Genomic DNA, 17,520 nt, shown 5'->3' with positions numbered 1-17,520 from the left:
TTCAGGTACACCAATCAGACGTAGGTTTGGTCTTTTCACATAGTCCCAAATTTCTTGGAGGCTTTGTTCATTTCTTTTTATTCTTTTTTCTCTAAACTTCCTTCTCGCTTCATTTCATTCATTTCGTCTTCCATCAGCGATACCCTTTCTTCCAGTTGATCGCATCTGCTACTGAGGCTTCTGCAATCTTTGCGTAGTTCTCAATACTTGGCTTTCAGCTCCATCAGCTCCTTTAAGCCCTTCTCTCCATTGGTTATTCTAGTTATCCATTCTTCTAGTTTTTTTTCAAAGTTTTTAACTTCTTTGCTATTGTTTTGAATTTCCTCCCGTAGCTCAGAGTAGTTTGATCGTCTGAAGCCTTCTTCTCTCAACTCGTCAAAGTCATCCTCCATCCAGCTTTGTTCCGTTGCTGGTGAGGAACTGCGTTCCTTTGGAGGAGGAGAGGTGCTCTGCTTTTTAGAGTTTCCAGTTTTTCTGCTCTGTTTTTTCCCCATCTTTGTGGTTTTATCTACTTTTGGCCTTTGATGATGGTGATGTACAGATGGGTTTTTGGTGTGGATGTCCTTTCTGTTTGTTAGTTTTCCTTCTACCAGACAGGACCCTCAGCTGCAGGTCTGTTGGAGTTTACTAGAGGTCCACTCCAGACCCTGTTTTGCTGGGTGTCAGCAGCGGTGGCTGCAGAACAGCAGATTTTCGTGAGACCACAAATTCAGCTGTCTGATAGTTCCTCTGGAAGTTTTGTCTCAGAGGAGTACCCGGCCGAGTGAGGTGTCAGTCTGTCCCTACTAGGGGGGTGCCTCCCAGTTAGGCTGCTCAGGGGTGAGGGACCCACTTTAGGAGGCAGTCTGTCCATTCTCAGATCTCCAGCTGTGTGCTGGGAGAACCACTACTCTCTTCAAAGCTGTCAGTCAGACAGGGACATTTAAGTCTGTGGAGGTTCCTGCTGACTTTTTGTTTGTCTCTGCCCTGCCCCCAGAGGTGGAGCCTACAGAGGCAGGCAGGCCTCCTTGAGCTGTGGTGGGCTCCACCCAGTTCGAGCTCCCTGGCTGCTTTGTTTACCTAAGCAAGCCTGGGCAATGGCAGGCGCCCCTCCCCCAGCCTCACTGCTGCCTTGCAGCTTGATCTCAGACTGCTGTGCTAGCAATCAGCAAGACTCCGTGGGCACAGGACTCTCCAAGCCAGGTGCGGGACACAGTCTCCTAGTGTGCCATTTTCCAGGCCCGTTGGACGCAGTATTAGGGTGGGACTGACCCAATATTCCAGGTGCCGTCTGTTACCCCTTTCTTTGGCTAGGAAAGGGAACTCCCTGACCCCTTGCGCTTCCCGAGTGAGGCAATGCCTCGCCCTGCTTCGGCTCACGCACAGTGCACTTCACTGACTGTCCTGCACCCACTGTTTGGCACTCCCTAGTGAAATTAAACTGGTACCTCAAGCAGAAATGCAGAAATCACTTGTCTTCTGTGTGGCTCGGGCTGGGAGCTGGAGACCGGAGCTGTTCCTATTTGGCCATCTTGGCTCCACGGAAAGTTTATTCTAACTAAAATGACTGTTGAAAGATTACACTTAGTTTCACATTGTATGGAATGCACAGTAGGCATGTCTTACAGAAACACATACACATTAATCTATATCATCACACCTATGTCAAATTTCTCCAAAGAGAAAAAGAAAAACAAACAAAAAAACCCAAGGAAGGGTCTACTTGACTATCTTTTTCTTCGTTCTCATTTATTTTCTGTTCAGATTTTTCTCCTTTTAAACAAGGAAGATAGAAAAGATAAAAATCTTTGTTCCAGGAGGAACTGTGTTAAAGTAGGTTTTAAGAGTTAGAGCCAAAGGCCTTTGTCCTTGGTCATCTACAGCAAAAAAAAAAAAAAACATTGAAACACGAGTCTGCAGATAACTAGCTGTGATGGTCTCTGGGGTGAGAGTCTCAGGCCGAAGCCGAGTTCTGTTCCATCGCTACTGGTGATTGTTAACGCTCTGCCCCAGGCTGAAGAAACAGTTAGCAGGAACAAGGATGGCTGTGCTCCATGTACCATGTGCTCTGTGAGCCTCACTAAGTATGAACTACAAATGAGTTATGTCCTTGAATAGAAACTCTCGATTAATGTTATAACTATGTTACCTCATAGTTAGATAGGACCTTATACATTATCTGGTGAGACTCAAATCCCTAAGTTTCCAGATAAAGAAATGACCAATGAAGGTCCAAAGACTTGTCCAAAGACACACAGCTGGTTGGACATGGTATCCCCAGCTATTAATGAAAATCATCACATTTTGACACCAGAAACATTTTAATTGCCTTGAAAACACTTTGAAAGATAAAGCGACTAATGCCTGCAATATTGTGCCTGACTCCCACCCAAGTCTTTATCCTCATTCTCTATCTGAATATCACATCTCCCTTTTCTCTCCACAAACTTCCCCTCCTGCTTCCATTTTGCCTCATTTTTCTAAACCATGTCTGACCTTCCTCACACTGTATCCCTTAGTCTCTCCCTGACTCTAAGAGGCATATAATTGTGCAAACTCAGGAAGAAGGGAAGAATCAAGAATAGCAATTGCTGACATGACTTGGCAAGTTTTGTTAAAGGTTTTACATTTTGACAAAAAATTTCAAATCTCCTCACTAATAGTGTCTGCATCAAAATATCCAGCTTCGCAATGAAAATGAGCCATGAAAAATTCAGGAATACTGTAAGAGATTTGACATTTTAACATCTGATGGTTCTCTTACTGGTAGGTGTATCAGGCACACCTTATGCACTCTTTGGATTCTCTCAGCCACAAGTCCTGTTCTCAACATGACTGAGGGGTCCAACTCTGAATGGGCTCCAGCCAACCTCACGTGAGTGCAATCTGTTAGCAGCATCTCACGGCACCTGCTTAAGTCCTGCCTGTCTTTTCACTGCTTCTTGGGCTTCCCTATTGCCGTGGATGGGGGAGCCCCCCAGAACTATGCTTGGTACCCAAGCATGCACAACTCAAAAGTGGGATGAGCCTTTAACCAGTAGGAATGAGAGACAGTGGGAAATTATCCACCCTTCTCTCTACCCAGCTCACAGGAAAGGTCCCGAGATAGTTTTTATGGCTCTTTGGGGTGGGGGAGGTGGGGGCAAGGTCCCTGGATCAGGTGATGGCCAGCTTGTTTAGACATCTTCCTTCTTACCTCTCTCTCTTGCTTCACCACCCTTGCATCTCACTTCTGTTCTCTGAGTTTGCACTCTCTAAAAAAGTGACAGCACATCCACTTGCTTTTTTGATAACCCAGGCTAAGTCAGCATGTGTTGGTATGTAAACTTTATGTTTCAGTCAAATCTCAAAATGACATAAGGCAATGTTTTACAATATAACATTTAGCATTTATTAACTATATGATGACATCTAATGTATACAACAAAATTTAACCCCAAATTAACGAAGAAGTTTGGTTGTTAATGACTTCCCCAGACTCAGTCTTAAAAGGGATTCTATCTTATATTTAAGTTTCACTTGCTTTGGTATAATAAAGATGCATGTAAATTAGAGTAGAAAAAGGGTGAAAAGTAGCATTTAAAATGCATTACATATTTATGTTTCCTGTGTTTTCCATCTAACTCAAGGAACTGTGTTCACTTGTGATAAAAGCAAGATATAGGTATTTATTTAAATGTAAGTAGGGGTTCTGGCCAAATACCTTTGAGAAATTTTGAGTGACCCAAAGTTAAACATTTTTTCCTTATTGCGCAATTCCTTAGAGTCTTTGATATATACAACCACTACAAGATTACTTGTTGGTATGTGTCAATATGTTAATATGTTACATCCTGGGGATCAAATAATGGGCAAAAATGGAAGCAATCTTTGCCCTCATGTATTCTTCAGCCCATTGAAGGGAGATCACCATCCATTTAATAATTGTTTAGATGAATGTAAACTTGAAAATATAAGTAATACTACAATGGAGAGTTATAAGGTACAAGATAGTTTGTAATAAAATTCCACTAAGAAATGTGAATATCTAGGGAGAATAAACCATATACTATTTGTAAACATAATTTGATTAATAATCATTTTTCAGGTGAATATTTATTTTTTGGGAAGGTTGTTGGATTAGAAATGAGTCCCAGTTTGTAGCTAGGTTCAAGCAATGTTCAAAGTTTTGTTCTTGAGGATGATTCTTAGCCTTTATTTCCTCTTCTGAAGATGAGCAGTTTGAGCTTACTGATCTTCAGTGACTTTTCTAGCTATACATTGTATGATTAAATAATTCTAATTAAGTTATTTAGAGGTTTGAGAATATTGCTTGGGATTTCTCCAGGACCCAGCTGCTGTTCCTTCTTTCTCTGCTGCTAATTTAATTGCTAATTACCCCCTCCATTTAAACAATATTATGAGAAATGGAAGCCATGAAATCTATGTAAGGAAAATTTGCTTCCAGAAGGGAGATTAAAGCCATTTTACTTCTCAGCATAAAGACATAGTATAATCTAACAAAAGGCATCCTCTCTGCTCAAAGAATAAAGTTCAATGTCAAAAAAATATTTGAGATGAAGAGTTGGCCCATGTTTTCTTTAGTGAGCACTATAGAAAATAATCGTATTTATTTTATATAGAAAAAGCTCTGTATATAATGTAGAGTACAAATAACCTCAAAATATGAAAAACAATTTTAAATAATTAAAATTAGTAAAGATTTCTGTTTTAAATGCCATTTTTCCAGCTGATTACTGTTAAAAAAAAAAAAACCCTAGATTTCTGTTTTTCGTTTTCTTCTCCCTTAAAAAAAAAAGCTTGCATGTTCTCACTCATAAGTGGGAGTTGAACAATGAGAACACATGGACCCAGGGAGGGGAACATCACACACCGGGGCCTGTCAGGGGGTGGGGGATAGGGGAGGGATAGCATTAGGAGAAATACCTAATGTAGATGATGGGTTGATGGGTGCAGCAAACCACCATGGCACATGTATACGTATATAACAAATCTGCATGTTCTGCACATGTACCCCAGAAATTAAAGTATAATAATAAAAAAAAGCTGGAGTGTGTGCACTGTATATACAATGCATCTTGGGTGGTATATATCTAATAAAGCATATTTCCTTAAGGGTGGCACTTGGAAAGCTCTTGCCACAATTTGCCAGTTAGATTACACACATCTGGTGCTATGTTAACCTGGCAATTACATATAGTTCCTTTCTTAGCTTCTTGGGAAAAAATGATAATTAGACAAATTGGGGATATGTTCAAATTAACATTTAAGTTTTTCTCAGTTGAGTAAACTGAGCAAGGACCCCTGTAAACATTTTCTTCTTAGAGCCACATAAAATTCTTACGCATTTTTTTATGGTTAAAAAAATGACCTTTTAAATGTACAAAAGTCAAGTTTAATGGTAACATTATAACATTAGCTCAGTAATCCACTCTACAAATTGGGGCTAGGTATATTTCTCCCTGAATATTATATGCCAGAAGAACTGTTAATTAACCTCAGCTCTACCATATACAGATTTTGGAAGTTTTGTCAATTCATACAATCACCATAAGCTCTGTGTATATTTTTACATAGAAACAAAATTATCTAATTTGCATACATCACAAGATTACTTAAACAAATGAAACAATATATGTGAAAAAGTTTTGAGTATAAAAATAATTTTACAAATATGAGATACTATTTTTGTTGCTCTCTAAAAATTTATTTTATTACACTAAATGTCTAGAAATTAATATGATCCTATTAGATAATATGAAATATATGAAACTTGTATAATTCAGTGTTTATTAAATATAAAATCTGACTGTAAAACACATAAATCAATTAAGAATATACTAAAACTGAAATGCTATGTATTATACTATATGCAAGAAATGTAATATCTGCTTAAAAAAGAAAATAGCATAAACTGGAATAACCAGAGGGAGCTTCATAGACTCATACCAGGCCATGAGAAATCAATAATATTTTAGTAACTGGAGAGGATTTGAACAAATGGACAGCAAAAGAGCAAGACAGGGAAAACATCCAGCAGGGGCAAAAATCTGAGTGTCAGACTGAATGAACCACTTATCAGGTGACATGGACAGACCCTATTAAAAATTTTTTAAACTATCTCATTCTTGTTCTTTGCACAAATTCAAATCCCTGAATTCTTCTACCCAAAGGAATATGTGGAAGAATTCGGGACCAATAAATCATCAAGGAACACTTTGTTCTGAAATACTCAATGTATCCTGTCTCTCATTGCTCTTCTTCTACCAAAAGCAATGTAGACCATTTTGGGCAGCCTGTCAAAATTCAGCTTGTCACTGCACTAATTAATGTGTCTATGGCTAGGAAGGCAATGATAAAAATGGCAATCCAGTGTCTCAGATTTAATCTCTAATAGCCACTTCCCCAAATACAAGCTGTAGAATTTATAAATCAAGAGGAAAATATGTTCATTATTTCCAGTCAAGTTCAGTATGGTGACTCTGATCTATCCAGTTCGTACAGTACTAGTTATGATTGGCCAGATCAACTGGGGCCTAAGAGTAAAAGAAGCAAGGATGCAGGAAAAGAGAAAACAGAAAGAGAATGTTTTATCATGGTGATGCTTGGGATTGTCGTATAACTGGAGGCAACCAAAGAATCAAGTTTTGCCCATAAAATCTGTCCTGGTTGTCTCAGAAACCTAGAAAGAGTATGCACACAGCATGCTGGAATACCTTTATAATGTGCTCTTGGGCACACTAATCCCCAGTGGAGGAAAGCTCACTTATGCTGGTCCCCATCCCCCAAAGGAGCTCAATGATTCCTGAAAAAGGAGTCTCATCACTGCAGCATGAATCGAAAAGCACTTGTGAAGATATTGAATCACTTGTGTACTGCCTACTTCTGTTTCCCTACTTCTTTCAGGCTGCAACTGAGTTACTACTTATTAAGCAAAGACTTCATTCATATTGAGCTACTTTTGCCTTCATAATTCTCCCATCCCAGTGACCTTATATGTTAATTCAACAAAAATTTATGTAATAATTATGATATTTCAGGTGCTTTCTATGGACTGATGGACCGATGACAGTGGATCTCTTGGATAGATACTGGATCTCGGAAATTATTTATTGAGGTCACTGAGCACTTACAGTATTATTTCACTTCTTGCTATGTCAAGGCACCTTGCTTTATTGTTTGCCACTTTTTAAACATGAAATTTTGTACAAAGCCGCCATTTTACCGGTGGCACATCAAGAATATATAGCAAGTCCCTCTGCCTAGACATCATCCACTTCAAGTTTTGGCATAGAATAGGTTGGGGATAGGGTGTGGAAGTGGCAGATGCAGGACCTAGTAGCTGCAGCTTACCTCATCCAGACCTTGCTGTCAGCACAACTGAAAACAGATGGTTGAGGACTAGTGTCATTCCTTTCAGTGACTCATAGCAACTACACCTGACTCATGGATTTGACATCAGCACTAGCTCCTTCATCAGAGGCAAATGGGAGGCTTCAATGAATTAGGAGAATAGTTTCTCATCACAGAGAGATTTTGCCTTTGAATGACGTGGAGACAGATTTCCAAGCCATGATATTAAATTATTAAATCTTTGGTAATCCAACTTATCCTTTTAATACATTACAGTCCCATGGAAAAACACTGCTGTAAGAAGAAAATTATTATTCCAACTTCACAAGGTATTTTCCTGAGCTAGAAGAAAAATAGTTAAATCTCAGTCAAGCCATGAGCGTTACAGCAATTTCACTCTTTCACACTTATGTCCATCCTGTTTTCTTTGCCTGGAAGTACCACTTCTCTCCACTTGGAAAACCCATCATGGATGTGACTCTCTGGGTGAAGTTTTTTCTGTTCTCCCAAAGGTAGACCGTAATGCTCTCTCTTCTTTCTTTCATTACATATCCTCATTGAACACACTTTCATTGGAACACTGATTGTTTTAATGTTCATTTTAACTCAGTTCTAAACTCCTTGAAAACAAAGACATCTTTATGCTTGTTTCCTTAGTGCCAGGCTAATAGCAGGGATTCAATACTTGTTTGTGAAATAAGCATTGTTATGGTCACATGACATAAGTAGCTAACATTAAATGGACACGGGACAGAAACCCACAATAATTATTTGTCCATGTCCCCAGTGACTTCCCCAGCTGTGAAAAGGTATGAGTCATCAACACTATTTCTTCCATTCATGGTAATAATGTCAATTCTGAATAAAATGAATGTCAAGGGAAGCCTTAAAAATGCAAAGATATTTATTCATTCAAGTAGGCATTCAGCAAACATTTACTGATTAATCACTACATGCCATAAAAGATGAGATAAATGACACAGTGCCTGTCCTCAAGGAGATATGAAAATAAGTCACTAGAATACAGGGTTCTAAGTGTTGAGCACTGAAATAAGACAAGCAACTTATCCAGACTAGGTGAGTCAGAAAGGATTCTCTGAGGGGGTTATGCTCTATGTCCTGAAAGACCAAAAGGAATTAAGTGTGAAAAAAGCATAGTGAGCATTCCAAGTAAACGAAAGAGCCATATGACTGTTCAGTGCTGAGAAAGAAGCTAGCACTTCTGTGGACCTGGGAGTAGTCTGATACAGCAGGATTTGTGGCCTCAGGAATAAAGACAGAATAAGGAAAAAAGAAGTTTACCTGGTTATAAGCTAGTAACGGGAAAGTATAAATGCATGTAAATGAGCCTTAGGTCTCTAAAGGTATTAATTTATTGCATTCTAACTGCATGATCCAGAAGTTCTTATAGGACAGTTTTGCTCAAATCAGAGTTGGGGACAGACAATCAAATTTAACATAACTTGAAGATTTTTTAAAAAATATTAAAGACAATTATACTAATCCTATTTATTAACATTTTTAGAAGTAGGTCATATCTACAAGGCAGCTATGCCAAACATTTTTAAATAGAGGTTAAAAATTAATGGGTTTTTTTATTATTATTATACTTTAAGTTTTAGGGTACATGTGCACAATGTGCAGGTTTGTTACATATGTATCCATGTGCCATGTTGGTGTGCTGCACCCATTAACTCGTCATTTAGCATTAGGTATATCTCCTAATGCTGTCCCTCCCCACTCCGCCCACCCCACAACAGTCCCCGGAGTGTGATGTTCCCCTTCCTGTGTCCATGTGTTCTCATTGATCAATTCCCACCTATGAGTGAGAACATGCGGTGTTTGGTTTTTTGTCCTTGTGATAGTTTACTGAGAATGATGGTTTCCAGTTTCATCCACGTCCCTACAAAGGACATGAACTCACCATTTTTTATGGCTGCATAGTATTCCATGGTGTATATGTACCACATTTTCTTAATCCAGTCTATCATTGTTGGACATTTGGGTTGGTTCCAAGTCTTTGCTATTGTGAATAGTGCCGCAATAAACATACGTGTGCGTGTGTCTTTATAGCAGCATGATTTATAGTCCTTTGGGTATATACCCAGTAATGGGATGGCTGGGTCAAATGCTATTTCTAGTTCTAGATCCCTGAGGAATCGCCACACTGACTTCCACAATGGTTGAACTAGTTTACAGTCCCACCAACAGTGTAAAAGTGTTCCTATTTCTCCACATCCTCTCCAGCACCTGTTGTTTCCTGACTTTTTAGTGATGGCCATCCTAACTGGTGTGAGATGGTATCTCACTGTGGTTTTGATTTGCATTTCTCTGATGGCCAGTGATGATGAGCATTTTTTCATGTGTTTTTTGGCTGCATAAATGTCTTCTTTTGAGAATTGCCTGCTCATGTCCTTCGCCCACTTTTTGATGGGGTTGTTTTTTTCTTGTAAATTTGTTTGAGTTCATTGTAGATTCTGGATATTAGCCCTTTGTCAGATGAGTAGGTTGTGAAAATTTTCTCCCAATTTGTAGGTTGCCTGTTCACTCTGATGGTAGTTTCTTTTGCTGTGCAGAAGCTCTTTAGTTTAATTAGACCCCATTTGTCAATTTTGGCTTTTGTTGCCATTGCTTTTGGTGTTTTAGACATGAAGTCCTTGCCCATGCCTATGTCCTGAATGGTATTGCCTAGGTTTTCTTCTGGGGTTTTTAGGGTTTTAGGTCTAACATGTAAGTCTTTAATCCATCTTGAATTAGTTTTTGTATAAGGTGTAAGGAAGGGATCCAGTTTCAGCTTTCTACATATGGCTAGCCAGTTTTCCCAGCACCATTTATTAAATAGGGAATCCTTTTCCCATTGCTTGTTTTTGTCAGGTTTGTCTTCGACCTAATAGACATCTACAGAACTCTCCACCCCAAATCAACAGAATATACATTTTTTTCAGCACCGGACCACACCACACCTATTCCAAAATTGACCACATAGTTGGAAGTAAAGCTCTCCTCAGCAAATGTAAAAGAACAGAAATTATAACAAACTGTCTCTCAGACCACAGTGCAATCAAACTAGAACTCAGGATTAAGAAACTCACTCAAAACCTCTCAACTACATGGAAACTGAACAACGTGCTCCTGAATGACTACTGGGTACGTAACGAAATGAAGGCAGAAATAAAGATGTTCTTTGAAACCAACGAGAACAAAGACACAACATACCAAAATCTCTGGGACACATTCAAAGCAGTGTGTAGAGGGAAATTTATAGCACTAAATGCCCACAAGAGAAAGCAGGAAAGATCCAAAATTGACACCCTAACATCACAATTAAAAGAACTAGAAAAGCAAGAGCAAACACATTCAAAAGCTAGCAGAATGCTAGAAATAACTAAAATCAGAGCAGAACTGAAGGAAATAGAGACACAAAAAACCCTTCAAAAAATTAATGAATCCAGGAGCTGGTTTTTTGAAAAGATCAACAAAATTGATAGACCACTAGCAAGAGTAATAAAGAAGAAAAGAGAGAAGAATCAAATAGACGCAATAAAAAATGATAAAGGGGATATCACCACTGATCCCACAGAAATACAATCTACCATCAGAGAATACCACAAACACCTCTATGCAAATAAACTAGAAAATCTAGAAGAAATGGATAAATTCCTCGACAAATACACCCTACCAAGACTAAACCAGGAAGAAGTTGAATCTCTGAATAGACCAATAACAGGCTCTGAAATTGTGGCAATAATCAATAGTTTACCAACCAAAAAAAGTCCAGGACCTGATGGATTCACAGCCAAATTCTACCAGAGGTACAAGGAGGAGCTGGTACCATTCCTTCTGAAACTATTCCAATCGATAGAAAAAGAGGGAATCCTCCCTAACACATTTTATGAGGCCAGCATTATCCTGATACCAAAGCCTGGCAGAGACACAACCAAAAAAGAGAATTTCAGACCAATATCCTTGATGAACATTGATGCAAAAATCCTCAATAAAATATTGGCAAACCGAATCCAGCAGCACATCAAAAAGCTTATCCACCATGATCAAGTGGGCTTCATCCCTGGGATGCAAGGCTGGTTCAACATACGCAAATCAATAAATGTAATCCAGCATATAAACAGAACCAAAGACAAAAACCACATGATTATCTCAATAGATGCAGAAAAGGCCTTTGACAAAATTCAACAACTCTTCATGCTAAAAACTCTCAATAAATTAGGTATTGATGGGACGTATCTCAAAATCATAAGAGCTATCTATGACAAACCCACAGCCAATATCATACTGAATGGGCAAAAACTGGAAGCATTCCCTCTGAAAACTGGCACAAGACAGGGATGCCCTCTCTCACCACTCCTATTCAACATAGTGCTGGAAGTTCTGGCCAGAGCAATCAGGCAGGAGAAGGAAATAAAGGGTATTCAATTAGGAAAAGAGGAAGTCAAACTGTCCCTGTTTGCAGATGACATGATTGTATATCTAGAAAACCCCATTGTCTCAGCCCAAAATCTCCTTAAGCTGATAAGCAACTTCAGCAAAGTCTAAGGATACAAAATCGATATACAAAAATCGCAAGCATTCTTGTACACCAATCACAGACAAACAGAGAGCCAAATCATGAGTGAACTCCCATTCACAATTGCTTCAAAGAGAATAAAATACCTAGGAATCCAACTTACAAGGGATGTGAAGGACCTCTTCAAGGAGAACTACAAACCACTGCTCAATGAAATAAAAGAGGACACAAACAAATGGAAGAACATTCCCTGCTCATGGGTTGGAAGAATCAATATCATGAAAATGGCCATACTGCCCAAGGTAATTTATAGATTCAATGCCATCCCCATCGAGCTACCAATGACTTTCTTCACAGAATTGGAAAAAACTACTTTAAAGTTCATATGGAAACAAAAAAGAGCCCGCATTGCCAAGTCAATCCTAAGCCAAAAGAACAGAGCTGGAGGCATCACGCTACCTGACTTCAAACTATACTACAAGGCTACAGTAACCAAAACAGCATGGTACTGGTACCACAATAGAGACATAGATCAATGGAACAGAACAGAACCCTCAGAAATAATGCCGCATATCTACAACTATCTGATCTTTGACAAAAATTAATGTTTTGAAACATTCTTTTATGCCTAGAAAAATGATAACCAACTGATTTTTAACATATTGGCACGGCTAGTTTGCAGAAAAACACATTTTGGTAAAACAGATTATATATTTTAATTCTTGAGCACTTTATATTGACCAGACAGTCTAGTGGAGTTTATCCTCATGAGTGAGCGATTTGACTTAGAACAAAATTAAAGTGTCCATAAGAACCTTCAACAGTAATTTCCTGGACTGAATTTAATCTAAATTCAGCTTTGTATGAGAAATGCGATATTTCTGCTAACTCTAATTCTGATTTTTGTCTTTGAATTCCCAAATCAGCATTAACTCCCTCTAGAGTGTTGCTGTCATTTTACTAAATCCATGTACAGGAGACCTACTTGTTTTTCTGACAAAATCATGGAGCACAGGAATAGTCTTATTTCCAAAACAATACCCAAAGAGGAGAATACAGAATTATCAAGGGATATACTTCTTTAAAAGTCAGGAAGAGCTAGTGGTACCATCAGTTCCAGTGGTAGAGCAAACCTCAACATTATCTATACAAATAGAATAATTCAAAATCCGTGCTAGGATTTTCAGAAGTCTCAAAATCGTATTCGTAAGCTTTTAATGAATAATAAGAGAAACCAAATCAAATTGTGTGTACTTATTTACATCGACTGAATTCAAACATTTAAGAATCTTCTAGAGTAAAAGTCTGTGCTGTTTCAAGTGGTACACAGAGTTGAGCCCAGTGACCTCCATCTTCAGAGACCTTTCATTGTGTAAGAGCTGATGGATATTGTCCTTCACCAAATTTCTCTTCATTATAAATGGAAAAATGCTCATTCACTGACTAAGCACTCTCTCTCACCCTCTATGTTAACAGGTAAACATTTCAAAGCCTTTTGGAAAGGCAAAAAATAACTGTGATGAACTAGAATTAAGATATGCTGATGAGTTGCTTCTGCAGTTCATTTAGAATGTCATTCAGGAATTTTATTGACAGACAGACAAAACAAAATAAAACAAACACACAAAACAAAACAAAAAACGCCAGCAAAACCAAGAAATAGAGTTAACAGGTCTTTCAGTACATAAAAGTTGTTGTAAATAAAAGGAAAAATAGTTTATTTGTAAATCAGCAACACAAAAGAGCAATGCAGAAGAGAGAAATACAAAAAGAGGAGGACTCTTTAAAAACCTGACCAAAAATCCTGTATTGATAAATATATGAGAAAATGTTTTGCAGTAAAAAATGCTGCATGTATCTAAGTTTCAAGATATTTCCAAAATATTAATTCTCACCACACATTTGAGATCAATGGGCATAATATCTGCCATTGGTGAAGAAATGTGCCAATTGCCTAGGGCTATGCACCCTGTCACTGTGTGAACCAGGACTAAAATAGGATTTCTGGCTCTCTGGATTTCTGATATCCAATTTAGCAGACTTCAGCCTTCCACTAGATACTCTGCAAGTTAAGCAGCTCTCATATCAGTTTATGCCAACTGCTTAAATACCTTGTCAGCAGTTTAAGTGTTATAAGTGTCTAGTGCCTAGGGACCTAATATGTCCTCAAGGGCTAGTACCTATTATTATTTGAAGTTAGATGTTAGTAAGAGCTTTAGAAGCTATTATTTCTATACATATTTCATACTAAAGCACTAATGCTAATGTCTTATTGAAAGAAGGCTTAATTGCATATAGGCTGTGGAGCCCCAAATTTATCTTTAGATAGGAAACTAAATTCCCTATCTTGATAAAATGAATCAATATTTATACAATATCAACACAGTTTGTTAAAAACGTAAAAGAAAAAAAAACAAGCAGCTGGAAGGGGGTAGGCATGTGTGCATATGTGTGCTTATGTTGGAGTAGAATTTGTTCTACGTCATGCCACATAACCAGTTCACTTTCCATGAAATCAACTGATTGTTTGGCATTGGATACACACAGCGTATAGAAAAGTGCCTCATGTTTCAATTTGTTGGTTTTAAGTAAAAAACACCTCTTGCTTAGAAACATGTTTCTTGTTGACATGACTGAAAAATCTGGAACTTAATAGAAGATTGAAAATCAAACACAAGAAAAGTAATGTAAGGAATGTAGAGGAATGGGAGGAAGAAAGAGAAAAAGTAAGAAAGAGGAAGTAGTAAGAGAATGTGTGTTATAATAAAAATACCATTCGCTCAATGACTATTGTGAAACTACTCTTTCTAGGCACTGTTTTGGGTACTGAACAAAATATCATAGGCTGACATTCTAGTGAGTAGAGAAAGAAAATAGACATAAATTATCAGGAGGGATTTATCCTATGGCTATATTGGCATTTTAAATAGGATTGGCTTAAAGTTTTAAATAACTAGATTAAAATTAAAGTTTTGAGGACAGCTTAAAATAGGAATTGTTTACTCATATATATCAAGACTGTGGTGAATAGTTCAAAATAAAAAGAATTTCTACTAGGTATTATTTCAAGCATCATGCCCTTATGTCCCCCAAAACAATTTATAATAAAACTGCTACTAACTTTATTGGGAGATATTTCTTTGTTTAATCTTTGTATTTTTATTTCTTTGTGTAATCTTTGAAGCAGTAACTGTGGCCTTTCCTTCTCATCTTCAAATCCTCATTTTCAAAGCCACTTGCTTTGTGTCTTCATAGCAGGGTTAAAGAGGGGTCGACTTGGATAGAGTCAGACTCCAGAATTAGTTTGATAGCTTTATATTGACTCAACAGAGCTCTGGAGCTCTACACTAACTGATTAAAAAGTGAACACGTAAAAGTAATGAAATGACACCATGAAGGGGACCATACTAGGGGAAGTTAACATATAACTCAGCAGACCATTAAATTACCTCTCTTGACTTGTTCCAATAACATACATAGTCTTAGTGCCATATGTTCTGTATTACTAACATGTATCTGAAACTCATTCAGGGTCACCTTCTTTTATAAATATCCAACTTTGCTTTATACAGTCTTCAAGCAAAATACTGTGCATAGTAGAGTCTTCAGCATGATCATATCCTTTTATATTTAAAGAAAAACTTCTTTCAAGTTTTTATAGCATTATGAATCTCTAACATTTGGATTGGAAGATGAAAGTATTGTACATTCATTCATTTATTTGACCATATGTTCAGTCATGCAACAACATATATCGAAACTTTATAATACCAATGCACTACGCTAAGATCTATGGATTGAGAGACAAAAGACCCGTTCTTTCTAAACACAGAAGGAAGATAATTTTGAAAGTTTGCTGACAATTTTAACATAATGTAACTAAGTGCTATTACAGAAGTATTCATAGAGTGAGGAAATGATGGTATCTAACTTACCCTTGGTATGGAATATTGGGCAATAATTCATAAAGGAGAAGCCACTCTTCTTAAGTGTTGATGAATATGTCATATATAAACTGCAAGGAGGTGGAAAGAGGGAAGAACATTCTAAACAGCCTTCCTATTTCCCAAAGAAATTAAAAATACGTGGCAGGAACCTCGGCCCTGAGCCCCAAGTCAATCATATAAGTATTTCTGAGTCATAAATTCCATCCTTCTGCTACCATGTCTAGAAGTACTTGTTAATGGGTGTAATTATATGGTATCAAAAGCACAGAAGTGGTAATTGGGGTACAGTCAGTATAGGGGGTAAAAATTATTTTCCCAGAGGAGGGTTGGGTTATGAGTTTCCAGCTGGGGAGCCTAACTAGCATTTTTTTATGGACTGTACCAGCCTTTAGATATATGTCCAATGTGTAGCTTGGTGAGGAGGTCTCAGTGTTTACAAGGTGCTCTAACTAACATCCTGTGTAGCTTAAGACCAGGTAACAAGCTGGATGTGTCAGACCAGCTCTCAGTTCCACAAAACCATCTGAAGCACCAGAGTCCACTATTACCTTTGGAATGGTATGATGGAAGTGCAAGGTGGGATGGATACCCACCCTGCTGAGAGGCCAAGTGACTCTTTGAGGTGGGTTCTGTGTCTCTACATTCTGAGAACCCATGGACAAAGTGGATTTCCATGGTAGATAACCAACTCTTGGAGGGCAGCATGTGGTCCCAGACTATATTATCCAGTGCACAAAGTCCCTGAGAAACTCACTGAATTTGTCAGCACCTTTGCAGCTCATTACTAGAGCATTTTTGAATTCCTTATGAGCTACATATAGAACTGCTAGTGCTGTCTCAAGCTTGTTATCTCATCTCCTGATGCCACTGTTGTGCTATGTCCCTGAACCCTATTTTAAGTGGCCACTGGCAGAATTTCTCCTGTAACACAAGGAAATATACTGATAGCCAAGCCCTCTCCCCACCACCCAAGGAAAGGAGTGATTTTTTTCTGGATTCCCATACAGTATATGTAGATGATTCCATCTAAAGAGAAGTGGAAAGCAAGTGCACCTGCTTCTGTCTCTTACCTTGCAGCACCCCTTCTATTTTCTTTTGAATAACCAGAAGAAAGCTTTCTACTTCTGGCTGGGCCTTTGCTTAGATGAAACTCAATGACCAAGTCCTCCAGGTTCACCTCTTGTTTTATGGAATGAAGGACTATGAAATTCACAAATCTTTCTAATTTCACAAGTAGCTCTTTCTAAGACTGTTGTCTTGCTACATTTGATGGTAACTTTGTTCTGTGAATACTTCTTGCTGCCCTCCCTGGGAAAAAGCAGGTTGAGGGTGACAAGAGAACATTATATATAGGGGGAAAAATAGGTTAATGTTTGCAAAATACTATTCCTGTATCATTGGGAAAGAAAGTGGCCCCAATAATTCAAGTGTATGATACTTCAACAGGTAAATGAAAAGAAGCCTAAATACGCAGGTTTGTAAATAGAGTCCCTGTATCTGCAGGTTTAACTGGTCAGTCTTTGATAGGCTTTTAAGCAAGGACATTTCAATGATGTGAAGAAAAAAAAAAAGTGCCACAAAGCTTTGAGAATCAATTATCCATATGTAAAAAAAAAAAAAGACTCGCTTCAAGGTGTGTATAAGCAATTGCCTTGTTAACGCAGATGTGAAAGTTAGGCAAGAGAGGGCATGGATGGGAAGAGGGTGTGTAAGAGCAGA

Source organism: Nomascus leucogenys, chromosome 22a (genome assembly GCF_006542625.1).
Source record: "Nomascus leucogenys isolate Asia chromosome 22a, Asia_NLE_v1, whole genome shotgun sequence".
Classification (NCBI taxonomy): Eukaryota; Metazoa; Chordata; class Mammalia; order Primates; family Hylobatidae; genus Nomascus; species Nomascus leucogenys.
Note: the sequence above shows the minus strand (reverse complement) of the source record.